Source organism: Delphinapterus leucas, chromosome 5 (assembly GCF_059928025.1).
Source record: "Delphinapterus leucas isolate spDelLeu-1000000601 "Yukka" chromosome 5, BTC_Dleu_Yukka2, whole genome shotgun sequence".
NCBI classification, from domain to species: Eukaryota; Metazoa; Chordata; class Mammalia; order Artiodactyla; family Monodontidae; genus Delphinapterus; species Delphinapterus leucas.
Genome location: NC_143133.1, coordinates 120,054,480 through 120,061,959, shown reverse-complemented (window position 1 = coordinate 120,061,959; position 7,480 = coordinate 120,054,480).

Here is a 7,480-nt window from a genome sequence, read left to right as displayed (position 1 = left end):
CCACACTGTTGAAAGATTATTGTTATATCACAAGCCTAATTATGGCACTCTATTTAGAAGCCCAAGAATTGCTCTCAGTTGCCTACAAAATAAAATTCAAATTTTCTTATTTCCACAAGAATCTGAAGTGGGTCTTTTTAGCCTTTCCTGAGAATATCTTTCACTACGTACTACAGTTCTTCCATTCTAAGATACCATTGATTATGATACATCATTGATGTAATAACAGCTTTTAGGTATGAGTCCAAGGGGCATGGTGGACCTTATACATCATGGATAAGATATATCATGATTTCACAATTATTAAAATGTGAAGACATTTAATGATTCCTTAATCATAGATACAGTATCAAGGTAACAGCAAAAAATGGATGGCATACACTTTTTCTTTTATGAATGTGTGGCATACACTTTTACTCAACATAGTTTTGAAAATCCCAGACATAGTAATCACAGAAGAAAAAGAAATAAAAGGAATCTAATTTGGAAAGGAAGTATAACTGTTACTGTTTGCAGATGACACAATACTATAAACAGAAAATCCTAAAGACACCACCAGAAAACTAGTAGAGCTCATCAATGAATTTCGTAAAGTTGCAGGATACAAAATTAATATACAGAAATCTATTGCATTTCTATACACTAAAAACGAACTGTCAGAAAGACAAATTAAGGAAACAGTGCCATGTACCACTGCATCAAAAAGAATAAAATATCTAGGAATAAACCTACCTAAGTAGGCAAAAGATGTGTACTTGGAAAACTATAAGATACTGGTGAAAGAAAGTGAAGACAACCCAGGAAAGATATACCATGTTCTTGGGTTGGAAGAATCAATATTGTTAAAATGACCATACTACCCAAGACGATCTACAGATTCAATGCAATCCTTATCAAAATACCAATAGCATTTTTCACAGAACTAGAAAAAATAATTTTAAAATTTGTATGGAAATACAGAAGACTCCAGATAGCCAATACAATCTTGAGAAAGAAGAACAGAGCTGGAGGAATCACGTTCCCTGACTTCAGACTGTAGTACAAAGCTATAGTAAACAGTATGGTACAGGCACAAAAACAGAAACATAGGTCAGTGAAACTGGATAGAGAGCCCAGAAATAAACCCACACCCTTATGCTCAATTAATCTATGACAAAGGAGACAAGAATATACAATGGAGAAAAGATACTCTCTTTAATAAGTGGTGCTGGGAAAACTGGACAGCTAATGGAAAAGAATGAAATTAGAACATTTCTCTAATACCATATACAAAAATAAACTTAAAATGTATTAAAGACCTAATTGTAAGACTGGATACTATAAAACTCCTAGAGGAAAACATAGGCAGAACACTCCTTGACGTAAATTGCAGCAATATTTTTGTGGATCCATCTCCTAAAGCAAAGGAAATAAAAGCAAAAATAAATGCAATCTAATTACACTTAAAAGTTTGTGCAGAGCAAAGGAAACCATCGACAAAATGAAAAGACGACCTACTGAATGGGAGAAAATATTTGAAAATGATATGACTGATAAGTGATTACTATCCAACGTATATAAACAGCTCATACAACTCAACATCAAAAAAACAAACAACCTGATTATATAATGGGCAGAAGAACTGAACAGATATTTTTCCAAAGAGGACATGAAAGATTGCCAACAGGCACATGAAAACATACTCAACATCACTAATCGTTAGGGAAATGCAAATCAAAACCACAATGAGATATCACCTCACACTGGTCAGAATGGCTATCATCAAAAAACAAAACAAAAAAACACCCCACAAATAACAAATGTTGCCAAGGATGTGGAGAAAAGGGGACTCTTGTACACTGTTGGTGGGAATGTAAATTGGTGTATCCACTGTGGAAAACAGTATGGAGGTTTTTCAAAAAACTAAAAATAGAACTAACATATGACCCAGCAATTCCACTCCTGGGTATATTTCCGAAAATATAGAAACACTAATTTGAAAAGATACATGCACCCCAATGTTCATAGCAGCATTATTTACAGTTGCTGAGAAATGGAAGCAACTTCAGTGTCTATTAACAGATGAGTGGATATAGAAGATATGGTATACATGTACAATGGAATACTACTCAGCCACAAAAAAGAATGAAGGTTTGCCATTTGAAGCAACATGGATGGACTTGGAGGGCATAATGCTAAGTGAAATAAGTCAGAAAGACAGATACTGTATGATATTAGGTATATGTGGAATTTTAAAAATACAACAAACTAGTGAACATAACAAGAAAGAAGCAGATTCACAGATATAGAGGTATAAAATAAGCTACAAGGATATACTGTACAACACGAGGAATATAGACAATATTTTATAATAACTATAAATGGAGTATAACCTTTAAAAATTGTAAATTACTATATTGTACACCTGTAACTTATATTGTACAGCAACTATACTTCAATTAAAAAAATGGACAGCATATTAAACTGGGTAATTCAAGGAGAGTTTAGTAAGGGAATTATTTACAAGACATGGGCAAAGTTTAGGGAGAAACCGGAACATGGTGCAGTACCCGAAGGATAGCTTTGGGATGGGACCTCTAGGTCTGAAGGAGCAAGGGGAAGGAGCATTACCGGTATCTAGAGAGGGAAGTGAATGGAGCTGGACTCTAAACAAGATCCGTGCCTTCAGTAGAGGGAGCCATGGAAACTTGGCAAGGAAGGGGCCAGGAACAGGTATTCCTACTTCAGTCTTCCCCTACCCTCTTATTTTCAGGTTAGCTGAACCCAGCCGGAAGCCAGAGGAAAAGCAAGTCTACCAATGCAAGTAAACTTCCCAAGGCACAGAGCAGGAGGACTCAAGGTGGAGCACAGTGAAGAGGGGACCCAAAGGAACAAATGCAAGTTATCTGACACACCTTCCATTCCATCTACTTTCCCTCTTAAATCACAGATTAAATCTCCACACATCTGTAGATCTGCACATTTTGCTGTTATCTAGTCTTCAAGCCCAGCTTAATTTCCACCTTTTCCATGAGGCCTTCTTTGCCTTCTTTAGTCAATTTGTTCTCCTATGTGTGCTCATAAAATTCCATTTAAAAGATTTAACTTTTATACTTCAAGAGGTGTCTATATATTTGTCCTCTCTGATATAAACACTATGATGGTAAGGAATATTTTACAATCATTTTTTCTTACCCTTTCCCCCTGAAAACGCACAAATCCACCTGTCACACTGTCCTCTACCCAGAATCAAATATTTCAGAGCTGGAAAAAAGTCCTAGAAACAACTAATCCAACTATCTTATTTTATAGGTGAAGAAACTAGATCTCAAATCAATGTTGGTAACAGCCCAATAAATGTCAGTTGAAGTGAAGTTTCATCCTAAAAGGTCAATGGTGTCTTCAAGAGCACTTTGAAAACAAGTGGGAAAAAAATTACCTTTTTGTGGAAAATCTATGGTACCTTGTCACCTGGAAGACGGTTGATGATTTTGGTTTTCACTCCAGGCTCCCTGCCCTTGTAAGAGGATTAAATTAAGTTAATGCATAAAGTCTTAGCAGAGAACCTGGCACATGGTAAACTTAAATAAAAGTGGGTATTTGTTCTGGGGACATTCTGGTGGGATAACTTTCAAGAATTTAAAAATAAGGGAAATAAGATTTTCCTCTGATACTTCAACCGTAAAATTAAACACAAATAAATGTGGAACATACATACTGTGTAATAATACATACCTGTTAAAATGATGACATACATTTGTAGTTACTGACATGGAAAAATGTCTACAGCATATTGTTGAGTAAAAAAGTTGGATATAAAAAGTATGTATGATGTGATACTTTTTTCATTTTAGTTGAGGGTGATCTGGAAGGATGTTTACCAAAATGTTAACAGTGGTTTTAACTGGCTAGTGGTTCTCTGGTCAATTTTACATTCTTTATGCTATTCTGGAATATCTGGAATATTTAAATGTTTTATAGCGAGCTTGTATTGTTTTTAAAATCAGAAAATAAATGTTATTTTCATGTTAAAAGCAAAACCCAATAATAGGTAAAGTCACCTTAAATAGAGTGGTTCTAGACCAACCAAACTGGACTGTAAAGATAGAAAGCATTAACATATCTAAAGGAAGAATGTGTGAATGTGTCAGACAGCAGGGGTCTGGTCTGTTATCAAAATGCTGAATGAGAAGAGTCAGGGAAACAAATTTAGACAGTACCCATCCAAGCACTGTCCAAGAGAGGGAGAATCATGGCCAGTGGAGAGGATTTATTGACAAGACCTTTCCTGTTGTTAGATGAGTACCTCAGGCACTCTCAGCCTGATCACACTAAATTATAATGAAAGAGAGAAAAATAAATATACTGTTAGAAACAAGAAAGGGAGTGTAACCAAAAATCTGGAAGAGATTTTTTTAAAAAAAAGAAAAATTAAAGAATTTAGCCCAGAGGAGTCATGGCTAAATACAATAGTAACAACAGAAGAAATTGAGAAGATGTCAAACTGTTAACTCTCCCCAAAACAAAAGGCCCAAATGGTTTAACTGATAAATTATATCAGATTTCAGAGAACTGATACTACATATCATATTTAGATACTTTGCCACAAATATAAAAAATGGAAATTTCTCAGTTCATTTTATGAGGCTAACCTGATTCTGGCATAAAATACAGACAAAGAACAAAAATTAAAAATTAAATCTACAGAAATAATCACTTAAAAATAGAGGAAAAAGTGGGGTGGGAAGTGTTGAAATGGGTGAGAGGGGTCAAAGGTACAAAGTTTCAGTTATAAAATAAAACATGGGGATGTAGTACATAGCATGGTGACTACAGTTGAGGCAGGAGATAGATGGGCCCCAAGCTGAACAGTTTCTCCCCTGTGGATAGAAACTCCATAATAGCAGAAATTCCATAAAAGCAGTATGATGGAGAAGGCTGGGCCCTACCCAGATAAGATAAAAGACCACATATTCCTCATTCTCGAAATCAAGGAGCTCTTCGCAACTACACATGTGCAGAAAGGCTCCTTGGAGATCAAAAAGGGAGGGGGCGCCACCCCATAGTAAGTGATGTCAACTACCCATAGGCCTCTTTGCTAGAATCCATCTTGGCTAAGAGATGCGCAGGCACAAAGGGGAGGACCCTGAAATATACCAGATACGGACTCAGAAACAGGCAAAGCAAGATGATTGGCCAAAGGAAATCCGGAAGACATGCCCTATAAAAGTGATTCAAACTACCAAGAGGACGCGACTGTCTCTCTGAGCCCACCTCTGTGACTATCCACACATACTGTACTCTTTTTCCTCCTAATAAACACTTCACTCAGTTCTCTACTTTCCGTCTCTATGTGGAAATTCATTTCTACACAGCTGAGGGGCCAGAGTGTTGTCACTGGCCACTGGCCCCTGGTGGTCTGGTGGCTAGGATTCAGGGCTCTCACTGCCGCTGCCCGACCTCAGTCTCTGGCAGGGAACAGAAATCCTGCTTCAAGCCGCTGCAGGCTGAGGCTACCCGAGATCATAGTTAATAATACTGTATTGCATATTTGAAAGTTGCTAAGAGAGTAGATCTTAAAAGTTCTCATCATAAGAAAACACATTTTGTAACTATGTACGGTGAGGGATGTTAACTAGACTTATTGTGGTGATCATTTTGCAGTATATACAAATATTGAATCATTATATTGTACACCTGAAACTAACACAATGTTACTTGTCATTTATATCTCAATTTTAAAAAAAAGAGAAAAAATATTTCAAATAAAATATTAGAAAAATATACCAACTGTGTCAATATGAATCATGGCAAAGTAAGATTTATTCCAGCAATGCAAAATAATGCATTTATTAAAAGCCTATCATATGTATGTATGTTGTATACAGAACTGATGACAATAAACAGTTAAAAAGGACTTCCCTGGTGGTCCAGTGGTAAAGAATCCGTCTTCCGATGCAGGGGACGCGGGTTAGATCCCTGGTGGGGGAACTAAGATCCCACATGCCATGGGGCAACCAAGCTGGCGTACCACAATTACTGAGCTCGTGCGCCTCAACAAGAGAGCCTGCATGCTGCAAACTACAGAGCCTACACACCCTAGAGCCCGAGCGCCACAACTAGAGAGAAACACAAGCAGACCACGCGCCGTAACGAAAAGATCCCGCATGCCTCAACAAAGATCCCGTGTGCCGCAGCTAAGACCCGACCTAGCCAAAAAAAAAAAAAAGGAAATATATATATAAAAAGAAATAAACAGTTAAAGGAGAAAGTTTGAAAACTCATCTAGATAAATACTAAAAATTTGTTTAAAAATACTGAATTAAAAAAAATAAAATTTCAGTACTCACCTTAGATTCAAACTAAAATTGCAGTCTACTCCCTTCTTATCATAGTAATTACTTATCTGAAACAAATAACCAATGCCATTCTTAACAATAAAATACTACAGGCATACATCTGAAGCCAGTCCTGGGTATTTCCATTCTTTTTGAAATCTTTACCAAGTTAATAGCTGGTATGACTTTCTATAAGGTTCGACATAAGCAAAGCTTCTGAACATAGCCCACAAACTCATACCTACCAGGGAGGGCAGCTTGCAAAAATGCATGAAACAGCCAGGGTAAAATAAAATACTTTTTGCTGCAAAAAAGAATAATGCTATCTTCTTTTTTAAAGAAATATAAAACCCAGGTTTTATTTTCCTCTGAATTTTAATTTCCTCTGAATTTTACAAGAAACACAGCAATGCAAATATAGTGATAAATGTCAAATGACAACAGCATTAAAGTGGGGGAAGCTCTACAGAGTGACAGCAACTATGTGGGTACTTGCCAGCTGAGCAGGCACCTGCACCTTCAGGCATGATGCTAAAGCAGGAGCAGAAAGACATACACACAAGGTGTGCTGGAGGTGGGACTCTATTAGTTTGAGTCTTAACTTGCATGTAACTGAGAACCCCATCTGTGGAACAAATCAGAGATGGGCCTCAGGGATGTGACCATAGGTATCTCTTTACACTGTCCATTTACGAAATGGAATAAATCATTCCATAGGGAAGAAATTTCTCAAAGACTGAGTTGAAATCTTTTAAGATCATGTTCATATGGTGACCAGACCTGCGGTGTGTCTACTGGTAATATTTATTTTGGTTTTCTTGAGTCTCTTTGTGATTTGGGACCTCTCACCTCTGCTTCTGCCTTGCCCATCAGTACTATCTCTTGCCACTAGGATTTTCCCCAAACCTCAGAATTCTCTTACTTCATGGTCACGTCTCCTGAGTATCTGTTTCTCTTCAGCAAGCATGACATTTTCTATCCTGCGGAGTTCTTAAGGTTTAGTCTTCACCTTACCTAAAATAAATTAATTACAGATAGTTTTGAAAGTTCAAAATTCTTTAAAGTTTCTTTTTCATTTTTACTTAAAATGGAGTATTCATATGTGTTAAAGGAATAATAATGGAAATCACTTATGCTTTATCATGTGCCAGGCAATGTTCTAA